Source organism: Callithrix jacchus, chromosome 3 (genome assembly GCF_049354715.1).
Source record: "Callithrix jacchus isolate 240 chromosome 3, calJac240_pri, whole genome shotgun sequence".
In the NCBI taxonomy this organism is placed as follows: Eukaryota; Metazoa; Chordata; class Mammalia; order Primates; family Cebidae; genus Callithrix; species Callithrix jacchus.
Genome location: NC_133504.1, coordinates 142,502,613 through 142,524,895, shown reverse-complemented (window position 1 = coordinate 142,524,895; position 22,283 = coordinate 142,502,613). Strand labels below are relative to the sequence as shown.

At 46.9% G+C, this 22,283-nt stretch overlaps 1 protein-coding gene across 4 annotated transcripts in view; it reads left to right on the top strand.

The window, feature by feature from the left end:
* The first annotated feature begins 549 nt into the window (after positions 1-549).
* The window catches only part of PDGFRA (platelet derived growth factor receptor alpha), a 63,722-nt gene continuing 41,988 nt past the window's right edge, over positions 550-22,283 (top strand). Inside the window, 1 exon segment of one of the 4 annotated variants that reach the window (NM_001270588.1) lies at positions 550-738. The gene's annotated coding sequence lies outside the window, so the exon portion shown is untranslated. 4 annotated transcript variants of the gene reach the window in all.

Here is a 22,283-nt window from a genome sequence, read left to right as displayed (position 1 = left end):
CATTAAAGAACTAGCAGTTATATAGCCCTTTCCCGAAAAGACCCCTAGCTCAAAACCGCGCAACCGCTTGTAAGACTTTCCCCGAGGGCCCTATTTCCAGTTGGGCCGAGTTTGTAGAAGGGACATTTCTTGATTCTAGATTTATATTCTCTCTGGGTATTAAATGCAATTTTACATGTTCCTTTTCTTCTTTTCAAAGAGAATACAAAACTATAGCAGTGTAAGAAAATAACCCCAAAATGGGGAGGCAAACTCGTTCTGGAAATGATGGGCTGTTTGTAGTTTCATAAAACCGCTTTCCCGGCAGAGCACCAACACCTCCCCCTTCCACCTCCCCATCCCATCTGGTCCGCTTCTCCCCGCCCCCCAGTTGTTGTCGAAGTCTGGGGGTTGGGACTGGACCCCCGATTGCGTAAGAGCGAAAAGCGAAGGCGCAATCTGGAGACTGGGACATTCGGCGCGCAGGGAGTTCCAGCACAACTTTTATTTTGAAGAGACCAAGGTGTTGGGGAGGGGGGGCTTATTTCCTGACAGCTATTTACTTAGAGCAAATGATTAGTTTTAGAAGGATGGACTATAACGTTGAATCAATTACAAAACGCGGTTTTTGAGCCCATTACTGTTGGAGCTACAAGGAGAGAAACAGAGGAGGAGACTACAAGCGAGCATTGGAGGCCGTGGACACACTCTTTACTCCATGTGTGGGACATTCATTGCGGAATAACATAGGAGGAGAAGGTAAGGGAGAAGAAAAAATGATTTTTGATTTTTGTTTATAAGGGAAGTCCCTGATCAGGCTCTGGGGCTGGAGAAAGTGAAGTAACTTCAAAACTTTAGGGGACAAGAAAAAAAAAAAATGCCTGAATTCCAGTTGTGTGTCCAGAGAGTAACTTTTTGTTTTTTTCGGAATAAACTTCACTTCTGGATGGGCGGGAGATAACCATAGAGTTAGAAAGTCTAGGGATTCTTTTTTTTTTTTTTTTAACGCACATTTTCCAGACCTATTTTTTAAAAACAATGTTTTTCTAACAACTCTATGGCCTCCCAAAGAAACTGTTTAGGTTTACATTTTTGAGGTTTCTTTTGGGAGTGGGGTGGTATTCGTGAATACTGGGCCGAACACCAAGGAACTGGGGGTGGAGGCAGAGGTGTTGGCTCTCTTCTTGGCAGTGGGTTCTGGAAGGCGACAGGTTTTAAATGAGTGTTTTCATTCCTCGCCTGCGGGTTGGCGGGACAGCACTGCAGCCCGTGGTGTGGAGTGCAGCTGGGGGACCAGGGGAGGTGGGGAGAGGAGAGCTCCGTGTGGGGCGCGGGAAGGGGTTGCGGGGCGCTGGAGGAGGACAGGGCTCGGCTGGAGACCGAACGTCGGTGCTGGCCTGCAGAACGTGGAGCGGGCGGAATGCGCGTAATTACTGGACGGCGCTGCTCTGGGTGGGAGCCGGGGCAGGTTTGGCGCGAGGGTGAGGCGGCTGCGGGACAAGCAGAGGGGCGCGGGCGCGAGCAAGGGTGTGGGGCGCTCTGGAGCGGTTTGTCGGGTCAGTGAGGTGCTAGGGAGAGCGGGTGCCTGCCCGGCAGCGCGCTCGGGTTGCACGCCTTAGAGCGGGGGCGACAGCGGCGGCGCAGGCGGGCGGTCTGGAATAATGACAAACACATTTGGCCCGAAGTGAAGACGTCGTCGTCGCCTCGCATTCCAGCAACTGGGATTTGAGGAATTTCGAACCGCACACTCGGGGGCCCTCATTGTGCACCGTGGCCCCCGCCCCCGCCGGTCTCCCCGCGCCCCCTCCTCGGTGGAATCGTCTCTGCATCGCCCGGGGCTCTGCTGCTGCTCTGTACTGGCCGCAGGCAGGAAGAGAGGGAAGTTCTCTAGGGCAGTGCCGAACTTCTCGTGAGGAATTTAGGGACGACTTGGAACTGGGGAAACTTGTTCGCAGGTAAGACAGAAAGGTGGGAGGTAAACCACACTCTCCTTCCGGGCTCCCGAGCCCTGGGAACCCCCTACGCAGCGCCCCTCTCCGCGCGGGGGTGTGTGGCACTCGCCGTCTGCGCTCGCCCTGCGCTCCTCAGTTGCCCTTTTCTCCATTCCTCTCCCTGCCCGCCTGGGAGCTGTCTGTGCGAACTTCTCCTTCCTCTGCTGTCTAACCCCATGGAAATGGGTTTTTACACACGAAATTAACTCCGCCCGGTTGCGCCCGGGGAGCAGGCGGTGTCCATTTGGCTCTTAATATAATATGTGGGATCAGCGGTTCTATTCCGAGAGGGTGTCGGCCAGATCGGGAAGGAGCATGGCCCGACCCGAGTACGGCTGCCGGAGGGAGCCAGGACCCCGGGACTGGCCAGGCGTGCAGGAGCTGCCGGTGTGGCCAGGCCTCGCGTCTCGGTCCGGAAGGACTTGCTGGCCCAGCCTGCTGTCCGGTGTGCATCCCTCCCGCAGCCAGATTGCTGGTCCCGCTGTTCGCTCCCCCAGTTCTGCTAAGACCTCAGGGTGTGCGGATAGCGTGCCTGGAAGAACTTGCCACTCACTGCATCTCCCTGGGTGGGAGGCAAGCAGGGATGGCCCCTATCAGGTCCCGACCGCCCCGCGTTCGAAAAGCCCCGGGCTGGGCGTTGTGGGAAATGGCTTTTTGGCTCCGAGGCCGAATTGCTCAATGTTTTGGACCGACTCGCCTCGCCGCAGTCGCTCCTGACCAGATTTTTGGAGAAGGGAGAGGCATCCAGGGCAAACCAGGCACGACGGTCCTCCGCCGTGCATCCCACGGAACAAACATCCCCGGAGCCACAGGAGGGGAGGAAGGGGCTCCCCCGGCGGGCGCAACCTCACCAAACGCTGCAGGGTCCCACCCCGACCCCTAATCTGGTTAACCTGGACCTCGGCCCTACTGAATTGCATCTCCTCCCCCTCTCTCCTCGGCCTCCTCCTTTCCACAACCCTCACGAGGGGGAGGTCCTGCCTCGACTCCCCAACAGGCGCGGGGCCGAGCAGCCTAGCTTTGACGCCTCGGGCAGGCCCTGCTTCGGAGCTTGCATAGTTTTGAGTTGACCGAAGTGCAGCTGGACCTCGCTTACAAGAGCTAGGAGGAACGAGAGTAAGGGGACGCCAAGAATGAACCCGTCGTTGGTCCCCGGCGCCCTTGCTCTTGCTTAAATTCTTAGATCGAGAGGGACTCGGAGAGCCCTGGCTCTCCGCTCTTCGCCCCTGGGCCAGTTTCCTCTCGGGACGCGGACTGTGAAGGGATGCAGGGGGAGGGGCATTGGGCTGGGCTTTCCAGCTGCAAACACGTCTGGCGCCGAGGCGGGCCCATTTTGTGCCCCCTGGGGACGGACTGTGGGCGGCGCGCCGCGGCGGGACGCGTTTTGGGGACGTGGTGGCCAGCGCCTTCCTGCAGACCCCGCGGACAGCTGCGACCAAGTTATACGTTGCTGGTGGAAAAGTGGCAATTTTAGGAAAAGAGCTAAAAGCGGGATCGGTGACAGAAAGGTGCGGTTCTCAGGGTCCCCGGGTCTAACTCGCCGAGTCCACCCTCAGCATCAGCCTTGGGGCAGCAGAGAATCTTTCGGTCTCGCCCGGGGCGCAAGATGCAGGGTCGGGTCAAATTGCTTTTCCCGACTGCGCCCTAGTTAGGGTCTTGCGGAGCTTGTCGTTTGCTGAAGTGGCTTGGCCGCATTTTCTTTTGTTTTAAACCGATTAATGAGCGAACCCGGGATGGGCTGAAGAGGTAGATTTCAGGAGGAAATAGTGGGAACCCCGACTTGGGGCGCCTTCTTCCCTACCTCCTACAGCAGTTCCCTGGCCCCTTCGAAAGGGGAGAGAGAGGCGCAGGCGGGCGCGGACGTGAGGGGGCAGAGGCGGCTAAGGCGCGTGTCGGGGAAGGTGGGCACCAGAAGGCACGATTCTTTTTTTTTTTTTTTGGGAGACAGTCTCACTCTGTTGTCCAGGCTGGAGTGCAGTGGCGCGATCTCGGCTCACTGTAACCTCCGCCTCCCGGATTCAAGCGATTATCCTGCCTCAGCCTCCCGAGTAACTGGGATACAGGTGCCCACCACCACGCCAGGGTAATTGTATTTTTAGTAGAGACGGGATGTCACCATGTTGGCCAGGCTGGTCTCGAACTTCTGACCTCAGGTGATCCCTCCCCCCCCCCCCGCCCACCTCGGCTTCCCAAAGTGCTGGGATTACAGGCGTGAGCCATCGCGCCCAGCCAGGCAGGGTTCTTAAAAGCCAAGAGGGCGCAGGCTAGCTTTCCTCAGCATTCCCGGTGAACTGCTACCCACGGCCGTGCGGCTCTCCTGCCTATAGGAGGCGCCGGCGAGCGCCTGTAACCCTAAACCCCTCGGCCCCTTTCCTCCCACCCGCCCGGCCCCTCTCCCGCCCTCCCCCACCCCGTCAGTCCCAGTCTCGGGTCTCAGTTGAAAACAATGCAAACGCCGAGCACCGTGCCTGGGGCGCGGCGGCCTCTGCGGCTCTGAGGTTCAGAGCGCGGCGCGCAGGGGCGCAGGTCCCCGGAGTGGCTGGGCATCGCCACCAAGCCCTGGACAACCGACGCCGAGGGCGTGGAGGAGGCGGGAGGGAGAGCGGACGGCGCAGGATTTCTGTGGGTGTGGCGGGGTTGTAAACCGGCCGGTGGAGGGGGCTGGACCGAGCGGGTGCAGAGCCTCCCGGGCCAAGTCAGCGCGCTGCACTCCCGCTGAGCTGTCGGGGACCCGGAGCCGCGGCTTCGGGCGAGCGAGCGGTCGAGCGGGGTAAGATTCGCGGGGCTGTCGCGCCCTCTAGCGGGCTCCGTCGGCGCGTCCCGCTTCCCCAGCCCCGGGCGGTCGGCGCCGCAGTCTGGGTGGAGCGCGGCGCTGGAACCTCGGGGCCCCAGAGCGGAGGCTAACCTGGGTCACTCCTCCTCCGGGCCGCCAGTGGACGCGTCGCAGGCGCTGTGTGGGCCCGGGAGGCGCCAGGTGGAAGAGAGGGAACCGATGTCACCGGGATTGAGAGTGGGGCGTCCTTGTAATTCAATGTGGGAGAAGCAGGGTAGGGTGGAGGAGGACGGGTCCCGTGCGTTCTTGGGGGGAGGCGCCGCCTTCTGCGTTCCAGCCCCTCGCCAGCTCCCTTGCCCCGCGGGAGGCCTGTTGCTGTTTGTTTGTTTTACGACGCTGCGTTATTGTGCAACGGGAACAGTCGTTTCCAGTCCGCCCGCGGTCCCCGGGCTGCGCGGCCGTCGCGGCCCTCGCAGGGTTCATGAAGGGCGGCGGTGACGCGCGGACGGATAGGACGGCGCGGCCCGAGAACAGCGTTGCGGCCCAGGCGGTCCCCCTGCCCGGAGGGGGAGGAAATGCTGAGGTGGCGAAAGCGCTGAGGTGGCGAAAGCGTGGGCTGCACAGAACCCGAGTGGCGAGTCCGGCTGAGCTTCTGCGGCCTGGCTTGGCAGCGTCCTCTTCCCGGTTCCCGAGGCTCCGCTGCCCCGGCGCACCCGCTCCCGGTGACGGGAATGATGATGGGAATGATGGGGAGATGTCTGCCTTCCACGAATTCTCCTGGAGTCCCGAGGAGATTTAGCCATTTTCAACAGCAGTTTTCCTATTTCTGCTTAAACTCCGCCGGCTTTCAACGGAGGTCACCGCGAAAGCTAAAGTACAACCTAAGAAAGGAAGAGACTGAAGTTAAGATTTGGGACAGTGGAGCTCAGAATTCCTCGAAGCGGTGTCTGTGGGGCAACCCGCGGACGCACGTCCTTGGACCAACACTGCCATCTGCTGGCCACTCGCGAGAACTACCGCGACCCGCTCTGAGAATGGGCTTCGCGGAGATTTCCGAGCCGGCACTGGCGTTAGGAAGGTGCATTTTTTTTTTTTTTTGGCCCGATAAGACCGTAATAGGTGACTGATTTTCTCTTCCTGTGAGGCTGCAAGAATTGCTGGAAGATAGCATTTTCATTTTGTGGAAATTTGTGTTGTGTTTCGCCTTGGTTGTTAATGCTTTGCATTTACATAGTGAACATCTGATCATCAGAGCAAGCCTGTGAGGAAGGTGGGGGGGGGTATTAGTGTTCCCGTTTCTGAGTAAGGAGACCTGTGTCGGGGCTGGGTGACATCAAGCCGAATGCTCAAGTTTACCACAAACTGCTGTTCCTAAGGTTGTGCCATTAGGAGTCACACCCATTTGGTGACATTCAAAAGGATATGTCATTTTATTCTCCCGTGGTTAAATATCTGGTGAAAGGAAAGTATGTTTATGAGGCCAGATTGTCCCATAAAACGCTCCTGTGTAAAAACACTCCAGCCCCCTCCCATCACTGGAATGTCTGATGGAGCTCCCGGAGATCAAAACAACAAAACAGGCTCCGGTAGGGTGCAGAGGTCCTGGTAAACACACCCTCTGCTGGGAAACAGGGAGAAGTTTCCACCAGTGTAGACCTGTACTTAGGTGGCCTGGGCTGAAGTTAGGAGACTGAGTCGAAAAAGGAAGATTTGCAGTTTTCACAGTTAGAATTAACTTAGGAGAGCTGAAATTAACTGAGCCTCGGAAATCTGAATCTTGAAGTCACCAGTGGCTTTTGGGGCTGTGAGAGCGTCTCCCGTGGTCTTTAATCATGTGAGGGTGGGGTGAAATTCAATATTCAGTGGTTCTGCAACTGGATACACTGTGCAACTGGTGATCGAGAAGCAAGCTCTCTGGCTTTAGGAGAAGAATGCCTTGCTGTTAGTCCTTCTGGAAATAGGGCCCTTGCATTGCTTGCTGTTTACGCTAGCTTTGCACATTGCCTTTGGTTATAGAGTCGTGCTCAAAGGCTCTTTACTTCCTTTTGCAGGGTAGGAGTGGCACCCTGTTGAAGAGAAAGGATAGTAGCTGCAAAAGCATTTGTTTCTGTGTTTCTGTGACTGTATATATTGGCTCATCTTTGAATGGTCTTTATAGCCACACCAGGCTGGAGGTAACAGGGGCATGGGAGTGGACTGCTGGCATGGGCTGAATCAGAGTTTAGATCCCTGTCTCCACAAGGCAGGAGGTTCAGGGCAAGTCATGTGGCTTCTGGGGCATCCCTCACTTTCTTAGTTAAGGAGAAGTTGAAGGAGCTGATCTAAAATATCTTGGGATTCTGCAGAAAGAGTCATGAAAATTGGCTGGGCGCGGTGGCTCACGCCTGTAGTCCCAGCGCTTTGGGAGGCCAGAGTGGGTGGATCACCTGAGATCAGGAGTTCAAGACCAGCCTGGCCAGCATGGTGAAACCCTGTCTCTACCAAAAATACGAAATTAGCAGGGTGTGGTGGCAGGCGCCTGTAATCCCAGCTACTGGGGAGGCTGAGGCAGGAGAATCGCTTGAACTCGGGCGGTGGAGGTTGCAGTGAGCCAAGATCGCACCATTGCACTCCAGCCGGTGGGACAAGAGCGAGACTTCTTCTCAAATAAATAAAAAGTCATAAAAATCAAAGCACTTTCAATTAAACTCTATAATTTAGTCCTTACAGTAATGCCACAGGGCAAGCAACAAGTCAGGTCTTACTAGTTGTGCTTTTTAGAAGAGCCCGAGGTTCAGAGAACTGGACCAAGTGTCAGATTTGGGATCAGTGGCTAGTCCAATGTAATTTCCATATTTTCTTCTGAGAGGAAGCATAAGAGGGTCAAGAGGATGGGGGAAAAGCACAAATCAGCTGCCTGAGAGTGAAGAGGGCAGGGTCTCTTTCTCAGTTTGTTTCTCTAAGCTATGGCAAATGCTCTTTGAGCTGTGATTATTGAGGACAGGGGCTGAAGTTCAACATGTAATTGGCATGAGAGAAGTAATTATGATTGGATAAAAGATTTGGGTGAAATCCATTGTTCTTTTATGCAAAGGGGGTTGTTCTCACAGATTCTTATAGTGCCGTGTATCTCAGAATTTGTAGCTTCAATTACTTATATTTGCTGACTTTTAGATGAGCTCCAGGATAGCAGTTACTAATTAAGGATGAGCATTTAGAGTAGAAAAATTGGCAGGAACAGCAAGACTCACTCCCAGAGAGTCTCACTACAGGTCCAATAGGTGAGGAAAGTCCCCATCTTTCCGATTTTTCTTCATTACCTCCCGTTGGGGCAAGCACTGCCATTATTTATGAGTAAACTGTCTGAATTTCAGATGAGTAATGACATGAAACTTCACAAACAGGCCAGGCACGGTGGCTCATGCCTGTAATCCCAGCACTTTGGGAGGCCGAGGCGGGCAAATCACAAGGTCAGGAGTTCAAAACCAGCCTGGCTAACATGGTGAAACCCCATCTCTACTAAAAATACAAAAATTTAGCTGGGCGTAGTGGCGGGCGCCTATAATCCCAGCTACTAGCAAGGCTGAGGCAGGAGAATTGCTTGAATGGGGGGTGGGGAGGAGGGGGAGGTTGCAGTGAGCGGAGATCACACCATTGCACTCCAGCCCGGGCGATAGTGTGAGACTCCATCTCAGAAAGCAAGCAAACAAACAAACAAACAGATAGGCCTAGATTTCTACCCAGGGAACCACTGTTACCAGAGAAGGGAGTTTGGAATCTTAAGCTACAAACACATGTTGATTCTCAGTATTTGGCTCCTGATGGCTGCTCAGAGGGTCTTCCCTGTCATAGGGTCCACTGTGTCTGGATGCACAGAAGGAAATCTGGGTGTGTCAGGGCAAAACATTCTTTTTTTTTTTTTGAGACAGGGTCTCACTCTGTCACCCAGGCTGGAGTGCAGTGGCACAATCTCGGCTCACTACAATCTCCGCCTCCTGAGCTCAAGAGATTCTCCTGCCTCTGCCTCCTGAGTAGCTGGGATTATAGGCACTCACCACCATGCCCAGCTAATTTTTGTATTTTTAGTAGAGACAGGGTTTCACTATGTTGGGCCAGGCTGGTCTTGAACTTCTGATCTCAGGTGATCCACCCGCCTTGGCCTCCCAAAGTACTAGGATTACAGGCATGAACCTGGCTGTGCCTGGCCCACAAAACACTCTTTAGAGCTTGCACAGGACAAGCAGTGAGCCCTTCTTTTAAGCTCAAAAATGCTTTAAAGATGCATCATTGGCAAGCCTTGCCAGAGAAATATGGGATCTAAATGTGATAAAACCAAAGGCATCAAGCTGGCTCTGGAGCCCTTCTTTGAAGTTTGCTGAGTGGATTGTCAGTGGGAGGCTGATATTTATATGTACAAACACACAAGCGTTACTGCTAATTGTGGTAAATCAGCCTGGCCAGTCTGGCTCTGGGGCCTGCTGTGCCTCCCACTGCAGCAGTGTGGAAGCCCTGCATCCCAGGCACATGCCAGCATCCTCAGAGACCATCAGCCAGCCAGCACTGTGTGAATTACATTTGGGTTCCCAGCACTGTAATTTTGCTTCTCCTGCTGTGGTGAGCAAAAGAAGGAAAATGGAAGGAGGCAATGTAATTTGCCCTAGGAAATAGTGGGGCAGGCGGCACACAGTGTTGCCTAAAACACTGACATTCCCTTGACAGAGACCGTATAGTGAAGTGGAGAGGGCATAGCTTTTGCATCACATGGACCTTGTGTTAGAATCCTGGCTCTGTCACTAGCTGTGTGACTTTGGGTCATTTGCAAAACCTCTCTGAGCCTCAACTGCCATTTCTGAAAATCAAAGGGTTATTTGTCACAAACACACACAGCATGCAAATGCAAACTTTGGCTTAATAAATAATGGTTTCTCGTTCTCTTATTTTGTTTTCTACGACCCTGCTTCCCTTCCTGTTAGGAGCCTTCCACCTTTTACTCCATGTTTTCTTCCTCTCCCATTTTCCTGGTGGCATTCATTAAAGCAGAAATCTGATTTCTGCAAAGTAGGCCACCTTACAGTAGAAATACATGATTAGGCACCACCAAAAACTGTGTTTAGGTTATTAACTACTGGATGCCCTCCAACCAAACCAAACCCAACCAGGGCTACATACAGGACTACATGAACACATGGAATTTCTCTCTCTTTTCCTCTTTTTAAACCGGTTTACTCAGAAATCACATACACACATATTTTAGCTTCTAAAGTCAATAATGAAACAAAATGAGTGCCATTAGGCTCCCTGCATTGTATGAGTTAGTGTCAGTGGAGTTCATACCAGAGTGATTTCATATTGAATAGGAAAACAAGAACAAAGTAGCGGAGAGATGTGAGGAAAGCAGGTAAGAAGAGGATGAGGCCTGCTGGGCTGCATTTCCAGAAGGTTAGGCATTGGAGAGATAAGAGTTGGGATACGAGTTGATAGATACACTCATAAAGAGCCCAGTGATAAAACAGGATGCAGGCCAGGTGTGGTGGCTCATTCCTGTAATCCCAGCACTTCGGGAGGCCAAGGCAGGAGGATGGCTCGAGCACAGGATTTCAAGACCAGCCTGGGCAACATAGTGAGACCTTGTGTCTACAAACAATAGTTTTAAAAAAATGAGTTGGGCATGATGGCGCAGGCTTATAGTCCCAGCTACTGGTCTGGGGGTGGTTCGGGGACAGGCTGAGGTGAGAGGATCGAGGCCACAGTGAGCTGAGTACACCCGGGCCACTGTACTCCAGCCTGGGTGATGGAATGAGACCCTGTCTTGAAAATAAATAAATAAATAAGCCAGCAGAATCAGGATGCAGTAAAGAAGCTGGCCAAAACCTGCGCAAAGGAAGATGGTAAAGAAAGTGACCTCTGGTCATCCTACTGCCCATTGTATGCTAATTGAATGCATTAGCGTGCTAAAAGACACTCCCACCAGTGCCAGGACAGTTTACAAATGCCCTGTGACCAGAGGTACACTGTATGGTCTAAAAAGGGGAGGAACCCTCAGTCCTGGGAATTACCTGCCCCTTTCCGGGAAAACTCATTAATAATCTACCCTTTGTAGAGCATATAATCAAAAAATAACTGTAAGTCTATGCAGTCAAGCAGCCATGCTGCTGCTGTGCTCGTGGAGTAGCCACTTTTTATTCCTTTACTTTCTTAATATATTTGCTGTCATTTTACTCTGTGGCTTGCTCTTGAATTACTTCCTGCATAAAGCCAAGAACTTATGTGACCTCCCATGCTGAACCCCAATTTTGAGGTCCACCCTGTGACATCTTTTCTGTCGACCAATGAAAGGACAATGGTGACCTCCCCCAGCTTTACATTAAGACTGATGGCAATATTTGGGCTTTGCTTCTGGGTGAGTCTCTTCTTGTCCAGATTCAACTTGCTAACATTTTTTTCCCCTTCAATTTTGGCCCCTTTGTCCTTTCTAGTGCTCTTTAGTTTGGACTGATGGGAAAGTGTCTGTGTGGACTCTGACTTTACAGCCTGATAGCAGCCACCTATTGTCTGGGTGTCCCAGATGGAAGCACGCCTGGCTGACCACATCCTTTGTAACTCACCCTGTCATTCCTTCTCTGGGACCTTTTTTCTTTAAAAAAAAAATTTTTTTTAAGTTTATTATTATTTAGTTTTAGAGACAGCATCTTGCTCTGTTGCCTACACTGGAGTTCAGTGGCATGATCATGGCTCACAGCAGCCTAGACCTCACAGGCTCAAGTGATCCTTCTTCCTCAGCCTCCTGAGTAGCTGGGACTACAGGTATGCACCACCATGCCTGGCTAAGTTTTGTATTTTTTTTTTCTTTTTTTCTTTTTTTGTAGACAAGGTTTTGCCATGTTGCCCAGACTGGTCTTGAACTCCTGGGCTCAGATAATCCGCCTGCCTCAGCCTCCCAAAGAACTGGGATTATAGACATGAGCCACCACAACTGACCTCTCTTTAGTTTCTGGTGACGGGCTGTTTGACTTCTCTGCTCTCAGGGCTGAAACACATGCTCATGCTTTCATGTTTAGGTTTGTAGTCTTTGCCTTGGCTATTTGGCAATTGTTTAAGGCAGGACACTTGGCTGTGAGGGGTCTCACATTGTGTTGACCCTGGGACACCAGAGTCATTGTTCTGTAGCTCCAATTATGTTAGGTCTCATGCTTTCAGGGTTCACTGTTGGCCACCCCCTAGATGCTCTGGGGTTTTTTGCTTTTGGTGTGGAGATCCTTGTTAGCTGATTTTCCTGGTTTTTTGGCATTTGGATGCTACAGAGTGTTTGGCACTGGCATTCCCTCTAGCATTGTGGCTTAGAGTCCCACCCAAGGAAATCTTGGCCTTGCCTTTTCTGGTTTTCTACCCTAAAGATACCATTTTCTGTAAAAGCATTTTCTTTTCTTATTGTCACTTTGTTTAATGCTTTGCTCCAGGAGGTGGGAATTTGCAGAGGAAAATAATTTGGCCCTCTCTATACTTAGAAAAACTTCTATGTCTAGTAGAGATCCTTGTTGGACAAAGGGACAGCGGTGAGTTCCAAAGGACTGGTCACTAGGGTGCCTTTTGGGCAATTAGAGTGAATTCAAATTAGCAAAGTTTAGCCATTTGAATATGTCCCAGTTTTGTCAGAGAAATAACTTGGGTCCAGCTATCTTCTATAAAATAGTTTACATTACTACATTATGGCTAAAGCTCAAAGATAAAAGCTATTGGATCTTTGTTTATGTATGTGTATACATGCCTAGATGTGTTTATGTGTATGTACATTTATTATGTTATATGTTGTATCTACATGGTCCCAAACTGGCTTATAAATAAAAGAGTGCTCATAAAAAAAGTAAGTCCAAGCATTTCTCAAGCTCATGTGACTTAAGTTCACTAAAATTTAGAGTTACTAAAATTTCATATATACGTCTATATAAATGTGCCAAAGAAGATATACTCTTAGTGAAAATAAATTCTTTTTGGCCCGTTCAGATGCCATTTATGTGTAGGGTTTAAAATACGAATTTGGAAAGAAAAAAAGGCAAGTAGAAAGAAAGAAAAACCAATAAGTAGTGGAGAGAGATGTGAGGAAGGTTATTAATATGAAGATGTATTTTTGGTTAGAAAGGTTATAAAGAATTTTATGAGAAAGGATCTTGTATGATAAATTCTTGTCCTAAAGTAGAATGACTGATTGTTTAGAAAAGAAGGAAATATAGGACAAGTCAGAAAGTCCAAGCATGATTTATATAAATCATGACAAGATTTATAAGAGTGTTTATTAAAATTTATATATAATTAGCCATAACTGAAAGAAAATTTATTTATTTATTTTTTTGAGAAGGAGTTTTGCCCTTGTTGCCCAGGCTGGAGTGCAATGATATGATCTTGGCTCATTGCAACCTCCTCCTCCCAGGTTCAAGAGATTCTCCTTGGAGGAGAATGACAGGCATGCACCATCACAGCTGGTTAATTTTGTATTTTTAGTAGAAATGGGGTTTCCCCATGTTGGTCAGTTTGGTCTTGAACTCCTCACCTCAGGTGATCCTCCCACCTTGGCCTCCCAAAGTGCTGGAATTACAGGTGTGAGCCACCGTGCCAGGCCCAAAATGTTAACTTTTAATTCTGGAAGCTGTATCCTTTGAAAGCCTCTCAGATTTCTGTCTGTTTCTTTTCCCTTGACAAGGTATATCCTTTGCAAGCTCAAAGCTGACTGCTCTAGACTCCCTTTGGGAAAAGCAATGCAGTGCTTGTTTCAGGCTGTGGCTCAATAGCTAAGCCTTTGTTCCTTCATGGTGGTGGCCTGGGTTCAGTTCCTGGCTTAGGGAATGAAAGGTTTCCAGTTTGCTACTTCTGGGACTTTTGCCATTTATTTATTCTTTTTCTTTCCAGTGACAGCTTCTGATTTTCTGACTTGAATTTTTTTTCTGTGAGCTACCTTATGGGTAGTGCTAGATCTTGTAAAAATTGTTTGCCATCTCTTTGGAGACACCTCTTGTGCCCATGATTAAGTCATAACCTTGGTTAAAGCCTGTTGGTTTCACTTGAGAAAATACCTTAAAAAAAAAAAAAGGCTTAAAAGCCAGAGATGTTGGCTGTTTGTCCTGGCTACAGTCTAGTATTAAGGAATTTAAAAGGATTTTTTAAAAGAACCTCTATAGTTAAAAGTCAACTTAATTAAAAATGGATATTCGAGATACACACACACACACACACACACACATATACACATACACACATACATACATACATATTTAAAAGACCTTTATGCTTTTTTTCTTCTTGGATCTTATTGTTTTGAGAGAACATTTTTTGTGTGTTTGTTATTTGTTTTTCTTCTCAGTGGACTGAATTATTTCTCCATTCTGTCTTTTTGCCACTTTTAATGGCCACATAAGAGGACCTAAGATAATTTCTTCACAGCCTGGGACTCCTTGGGAGGGAACAGAAGGTGCCACAGACCTTGTTTTGGGAGAAACTTCTGTTTTCCTCTTGGAACCCCAAGAACTGTAAGCAGACAGGTCCCTCTCAGAATCCAAGGTGCTGAAGGCATGAGCAAGTTGTGGAAGGTTTGTGAAAAATGAACATTGTAAAAAAATTCTGTGTGCAAACACTGGCTAATGTTAAAGAGATATTACTATTATTACTTTTTATAAATTAAACATTAGCATTAAAAAGCACAACAGAGTTTTCTAGAACACTGATCTGCTCTTTAACAGAAAAATGTAAAGGGTTATAAAAGGTTTATGAGAATCTTACCTTATGGTCAAACTGATTAAGATTGGGAAGATTTGTCTATAAAGTTTTATTAAGAATTGAGTTTGATTTGGCTGGGTGCGGTGGCTCTCACCTGTATTCCCACCACTTTGGGAGGCTGAGGCGGGTGGATCACCTGAGGTCAGGAGTTTGAGACCATCCTGGTCAACTTGGTGAAACTCTGTCTCTATTAAAAATACAGAAATTAGCCAGGCGTGGTGGCACATGCCTGTAATCCGTTACTTGGGAGGCTGAGGCAGGATAATCACTTGAACCTGGGAGGCGGAGGTTGCAGTAAGCCGAGATTGTGCCATTGCACTCCAGCCTGGGCAACAAGAGTGAAACTACATCTCAAAAAAAAAAAAAAGAATTGAGTTTGACATTAATAGTACACTAATACAAAGGTGAAATGTGACTTTCTCTTTTGAATAAGATTTCATGTAATATTACAAGATAATGAAATATTTTTGTTTGCTTTTTAAATAAACTATAGAAAAAATAAGGGAAATAAAAGTGATAGTTATTTTGAAAGCTAAGTCTCCCCTATGTCAATGAGTGAAAGTTCTTGCCTTTTTGAAATCTTGGAGTTATCATTTTGGCTAAATAAATGCCTTGTGGTAAGGTGACCTGGGATTCTATTTTATAATGTCAACTGTGTAAACCTTTTATATTTGACAAATGTTCCAAAATGAAATTCCAAATTAAATATTTTCTGAACTGATTAGTCCTTCTAGATAGTAGGTCCCCTAAAGTACAAAAGTGACATATTTGGCTTATTTGGTATATTAAAATCATATAGGAAGCATCGTCAAATATAAAATACTATTTGGCTTTCTTTGGGCTATACTTTATATATAGTATACTATAATTCTGATATCACTTAGTGTACATTACCAGTAATAATTATAGTTCTTATGTTACATTATTGTATGCCAGAGAAGTAACCAAATTTCAGTTGCATCTTTACTTGGTTGTTCAAAGGCTTTTGCCACCCACAGACAGTTGTTGCTTGTTTTAATCCTTTTCAAAAGGTGGTTTATAATCAGCTCTAGGACTCTGATGGGTACTCTAAAATGCAAGTCTTTGACAACTTTGAAAATTGCGCCATTGGCTGCTCATGGTGGCTCACAGCTATAATCCCAGCACTTGGGAGGCCAAGGTGGGCAGATTACCAGAGGCCAGGAGTTTGAGACCAGCCTGTCCAGCATGGTGAAATGCTGTTTCTACTAAATATACAAAAATTAGCTGGGCATGGGGACATGCACCTGCAATCCCAGTTACTCAGGAGGCTGAGGCAGGAGAATCACTTGAATCCGGGAGGCAGTGGTTGCAATGAGCTGGGATTGCACCATTGCACTCCAGCCTGGGGAACAAGAGCAAAACTCTGTCTCAAAAGAGAAAAAAAAAAAAAAGAAAAAACTGTACCATTGTAATAGAAAACACAAATAAATTTCCAAGATTCTCATAGAAACTTAATATATTCATGAAGAATGTGGCTCGATATCAGGCAAAACAAGAATTAATAGCACGGACTAAAATAATAAAAGACCAAAACAATCTTTTTATGACTTTTTGCTTAAAGCACTGCTGATCCTTTCTGTTTTGCTTTTCAGAGTCAAGCAAACTTTTCCTTTGAAAAGTATTTATTGCTTTTAACAATTGAGTAAAGTATGCTACTGTAGATAAAATTTGGAGCATATGTCTTTCTTTTTACCTGATTTTTCCAGAATTTGAAAACTATTTGTGAGTATTCTCAACTAATGGCAATATAGTTATTTGCATAAGTGCAGTAAGAATCTTTTCTTTTGTAACAGGGCACTTAAAGCAACTGCTTATTTTATTAAGCCTTTCACCAGAATGGTGGGCTTTCAGATACAAACAGACTGCTTTAAGGGATCAAAGTTGACTTATAAAGCCAATAAAAGCCACTTGGGAAAACTGACTGTATTCCTTGTCTCTGCAAGGATCTCTTTACAGGGTTCCTGACCTGTGGTAAGGGAAGGATGTCACTTTCTGACAGGCCCAGGAGCCCCAAGTTATCTTGGGACCTCAAGAGGAGAGGAATGCACCCAACTTAATAGTTATTTGCAGGCACAGATAAATCTGTGGCTGCCTCAAGGCTTTAAGAAGTCTAATTTGAGATTCTTTATGAATTAAAGTTCCATCAAAGCCAATTTAAGAAACAGACTATGTGGCAAATAATTATTCTTGCTTCACTTTATGCAAGTAATCACCACAAATATAATATAATTAAGACTTTATGGCAAACAAATTGGTCCCACTATGATTTGTCTTTGGTAAAAATGGGAAGCTAGAGAAAGAAGTTGTTTAAAAAACTGTGATACAACAGTTATTAGATTCTAGTCTTGTCTGTTATTTTGGAGTTTTTTTTTCCGAAATTTAGACAGACCATGCTTTTTCCTGAGAATCAACCAGTGATGTACGGTGTTGCTCAGAAGAAATAAGAGTGGTGGCTAAAATAAAGCTCTAGATCAGTATTCTAATTCTGGGCATGTATTGGAATTGGCTAGAGATCCCGTATCGGCTTAGTTTTTTTTTTTTTTTTTTTGGCGGGGGGGAGGAAGGCAGGAAGGAAGGGAATAAGGACGGTAGGGAGGAAGGAAGGGATGAAGGAAGGAAGGAAGGGAGGAAGTGGGGAGGGAGGGAGGGAAGGAAGGGATGAAGGAAGGAAGGAAGGGAGGAAGTGGGGAGGGAGGGAGGGAGGGAAGGGAAGAAAGGAAATCAAGCAATGAAAGAGACATTGCTGACCTGGATCTAGAGGTTTACAAGTTGATTTCTTTTTTTTGAGAGAAGGAAAGAAGAAAAAAAAAAATAAGTAAAGGAGAGGAAGAAAGAGGAAGAGAAAGAGGGAGAGTAAATGGAAATATTGCTTTATTTTGAAAAAAATTGGGTATTAATAATGGCCAATCAATGTTTCATTTAAACTTATGAGTAGGTGTGATGTGGTATTGACAAGAATGTATATTTTGTGTATTTGAAGTGGAGAGCTCTATAAATATTTATTAAGTTTGCTTGTTCTGGATCTGAGTTCGAGTCCTTGATATCCTTATTAATTATCTGTCTCATTGAATCTAAGTCTCCTATCTGGGTGTTAGGATCGTTAGCTCTTGTTGTTGCATTGATCCTTTTACCACTATATCTTTGTTGCTTTAAAATCTATTTTATCCGATACAAGAATTGCAACTCCTGCTTTTTATTTATTTATTATTTATTTTTGCTCTCCATTTGGTTGGTAAATCTTTCTCCATCCCTTTGTTTTGAGTCTTTGTGTATCCTTGCATGTGAAACAGGTCTGGATGTAACATGCCGTTGGGTTTTGGCTGCGTCTTTTGATTGGGAATTTAGTCAATTTAAATTTAGGGTTACTGCCATTTGATGTTGACTGGCTGTTTTATCCATTTGTTGGTGTAAATTCTTCTTTATGTTGGTGCTCTTTACTTTTTGGTGTATTTTTAGAAAGGCTAATACTGGTTGTTTCTTTCTGTGTGTAATGCTTCTTTCAGAAGCTCTTGTAAAGCAGGCCTGGTGGTAATAAAATCTCTGAGTTCTTGCTTGTTCATAAAAGCTTTTATTTTTCCTTCAGTTGTGAAGCTTAGTTTGGCTGGATATGAAATTCTGGGCTGAAGGTTCTGTTCTTTGAGGATGTTGAATATTGGCCCCTACTCTCTTCTGGCCTGTAGAGTTTCTGCCGAGAGATCTGCTGTAAGTCTGATAGGCTTGCCTTTGTGGGTAATCTGACCTTTCTCTCTGGCTGCCCTTAGTATCTTCTCCTTCATTTCAACCCTGGTGAATCTAACGATTATGTGCCTTGGGGTTGGTCTTCTTGAGGAATATCTTTGTGGTGTTCTCTGTATTACCTGGGGTTGAATTTTGACCTGCTTTGCTAGTTTCGGAAAATTTTCCTGAATAATATCCTGAAGGGTATTTTCCAGCTTGGATTCATTCTCTCCGTCGCATTCAGGTACACCTATCAAACGTAAATTTGGTCTTTTCACATAGTCCCACATTTCTTGGAGACTTTGCTCATTCCTTTTTATCCTTTTTTCTCTAATCTTTTCTTCACGTTTTATTTCATTAAGTTGGACTTTGACCTCTGATATCCCTTCTTCTGCTTGAACAATTCGAGTGTTTAAACCTGTGCATACTTCTCGGAGTTCCTGTATTGTATTCTTCAGTTCCATTAATTCACTCATACTCCTCTCTAAGTTGTCTATTCTCAATAGGATTTCATCAAACCTTTTTTCAAAGTTCCTAGTTTCTTTACGTTGGGCTACAACATGTTCTTTTAACTCACCGGTTTGTTATTATCCATTCCTTGAAGAGTGATTCTGTCATCAGGAGGCGCTCATTCTCCATCAAGCCTTGTTCCATTGTCGATGTGGAACTGTGATCATCTTTAGAGGGAGAGGCGTTCTGACTTTGAGTATTCTCAGCTTTTTTACGCTGGTTTCTTCCCGTCATTGTAAATTTATCCTCCTGTCGTCTTTGAAATTACCAACTTTCAGATTAGGTCTCTTGAGTGGACGTCCAGGTTGTTAGTTCCCAGGGCCAGAGCAGCGGCGTTAAAACTGATGGTGCTTTTCTGCCCAGGATTCTCCTGTCGGGCTTCCTTCTTGTTTCTGTAGTAGGCGACTCTGCCTTCCCAGGGCTCCAAACCTCGGTCAGAAGGGGAACCTGTCCCATTTACTCTGCGCCGAGCGCTGCCGCTTCAAGGTGCCGGTGGAACCGCTGCGCTGACCACGAGAGTCGCGCTGGCGACCCGTGTGTTTCCACCACTGGGGGATCTTCTGCTCCATGAGCGACCAGACTTTGTCTGAAAGTGTGGCGTCCTCTAGTTCTCTGCGCCTTCCCTGAGAGCTGCAATCCCGGGATGTTAGCGATCGGCCATCTTGGATCGTTTTTTCTAGGCTTAGTTTTAACAATTACCCAGTTCATGGAAAGCCTTCTTATTTTAGTTTACTTGGTATAATTTTGCCGATTTTGCTTTGCTATTGTGGAATATGTTGCTCTCGTCCTCTCTGTGTGGGAATGCAGGATAAGCTTAACATTTTCTTAAATTGAACACTTATTAATTTTCCAGATTTCACATTTTGTCAGGACTCAGAGTTATGACTGACCCTCACTGTACTGACAACAGGCTCTGGTAGGGTGCAGAGGTCCTGGTAAACACACCCTCTGCTGGAAAACAGGGAGAAGTTTCCATCAGTGTAGACCTGTACTTATGTTGCCTGGGCTCAAGTTACGAGACTGAGTAGAACATTTGCTGCAGAGAAAAAAGAAGATGTGCATTTTTGACAGTTAGAATTAACTTAGGAGAGATGAAATTAACTGAGCCTTGCAAATCTGAACCTTGAAGTCACCAGTGGCTTTTGGGGCTGTGAGAGCATCTCCTGTGGTCTTTAATCATGTGAGGGTGGGGTGAAATTCAATATTCAGTGGTTCTGCAATGGGATGCACTGTTGATTGGTGATGGAGAAGCAAGCTCTCTGGCTTTAGGAGAATGCCTTGCTGTTAGTACTTCTGTAAATAGAGCCTTGCATTGCTTGCTGTCTGTTCTGTTTACGCTAGCTTTGCACATTGCCTTTGGTTATAGAGTGGTGCCCAAAGGCTCTTTACTCCGGTTTGCAGGGCAGGAAATGGCACCCTGTTAAAGAGAAAGGATAGTAGCTGCAAAAGCATTTGTTTCTGTGCTTCTGTGACTGTATATATTGGCTCATCTTTGAATGGTCTTTATAGCCACACGAGGCTGGAGGTAACAGGGGCGTGGGAGTGGACTGCTGCATGGACTGAATCAGAGTTCAGATTCATGTCTCAGGGAGGTAGGAGGTACAGGGCAAGTCATGTGTCTCTTGGGACATCACTCACTTTCTTAAGAAGAAGTTGACGTAGTCATTCTGAAATATCATGGGAGTCTGCAGAAAAAGTCATGAAAACCAAAGCACTTTCAATTAAATTCCATAATTTAGTCCTTACAGTAATGCCACAGGGCAAGCAACCAGTCAGGTCTTACTATTCATTCTTCCTAGAGGAAGAGACTGAGGTTCAGAGAGTTGGACAGAGTGTCATATTTTGAATCAGTGGCTAGTCCAATATGATTTCCATCCTTTCTTCTGAAAGGAAGCATAAGAAGGTCAAGAGGATGGGGGAAAAGCACAAGGCACCTTCCTGAGAGTGAAGAGGGCAGGATCTCTTTCTCAGTTTGTTTCTCTATAAACTATGGCAAATGCTTTTTGAGTTGTGATTATTGAGGATGGGGGCTGAAGTTCAACATGTAGTTGGCATGAGAGAATAATTATGATTGCAGAAAAGATTTGGATGAAATCCATTTTTTTATGCAAAGGGGGTTGTTATTCCTGATTTATTTATTTATTTTTTTTAAGATAGAGTCTTGCTCTGTCGCCCAGGCTGGAGTACAGTGGTGTGATCTTGGCTTACTGCAACCTCTGCCTCCTGGGTTCTAGTGATTCTCATGCCTCAGCCTTTCCAGTAGGTGGGACTATAGGAGTGTGCCACACCCGGCTAATTTTTGTATTTTTAGTAGAGATGGGTGTTTCACCATGGTGGTCAGGCTGGTCTTGAACTCCTGACCTCAAGTGATTTACCCACTTTGGCCTCCCAAAGTACTGGGACCCATCACTCCCAGCCTGTTGTCACTGATTCTTATAGTGCCATGTTTCTCAGAATTTGTAGCTTTAGTCACATATATTTGCACATCTGACTTTTAGATGAGCTCCAAGATAGCAGTGACTAACTAAGAATAAGTATTTGGAGTAGAAAAAGGCAGGAACAGCAAGACTCACCCCCAGAGTCTCACTATAGGTTTCATAGGTGAGGAAAGTCCCCATCTTTCCCATTTTTCTTCGTAACCTTCCTGTGGGGCACGTACTGCCATTATTCATTAGTAAATTGTCTGAGTTATAGATAAGTAATGACATAAAACTTCACAAACAGGCCTAGATTTCTACCAGGGAACCACTGTTATCAGAGAAGGGAGTTTGGAATCTTAAGCAACAAACACATGTTGATTCTCAGTATTTGCCTCCTGATGGCTGCTCAGAGGGCCTATTTTCATTGCCCACTTGATATGTCAGTAAATAATCTTCCCTGGAAGTGGGTCCACCATGTCTGGATGCACACAAGGAAATCTGGTGGGGTCTGGCCAGGGCAAAACACTCCTCAGAGCTTGTGCAGGAAAAGCAGTGAGCCCTTCTTTCAAGCTCGAGAATGCTTTAAAGATGCATCATTGGCAAGCCTTGCCAAAGAAATACAGGATCTAAATGTGAAAAAACCCAATACATCAAGCTGGCTCTAGAGCTCTCCTTTGAAGTTTGCTGAGTGGATTGTCAGTGGGAGGCTGATATTTATATGTACAAACACACAAGCGTTACTGCTAATTATGGTAAATCAGCCTGGTCAGTCTGGCTCTGGGGCCTGCTGTGCCTCCCACTGCAGCAGTGTGGAAGCCCTGCACCCCAGGCACATGCCAGCATCCTCAGAGGCCATCAGCCAGCCAGCATTGTGTGAATTGCGTTTGGGTTCACAGGACTGTGATTGTGCTTCTCCTGCTATGAGGAGCGAGAAGGAAAACGGCAGGGAGGGGTGTGTAATTTGCCCTAGGAAATTGTGGGGAAGGAAAGTGCATGGGGGTGGGACATAGCTATAACAGACCTTCCCTTGAGAGAGACCATATGGTGACGTGGAGAGGGCATCACTTTTGCATCACACAGGCCTTGTATTAGAGTCCTGGCTCTGACAACAGCTGTGTGACTTTGGTC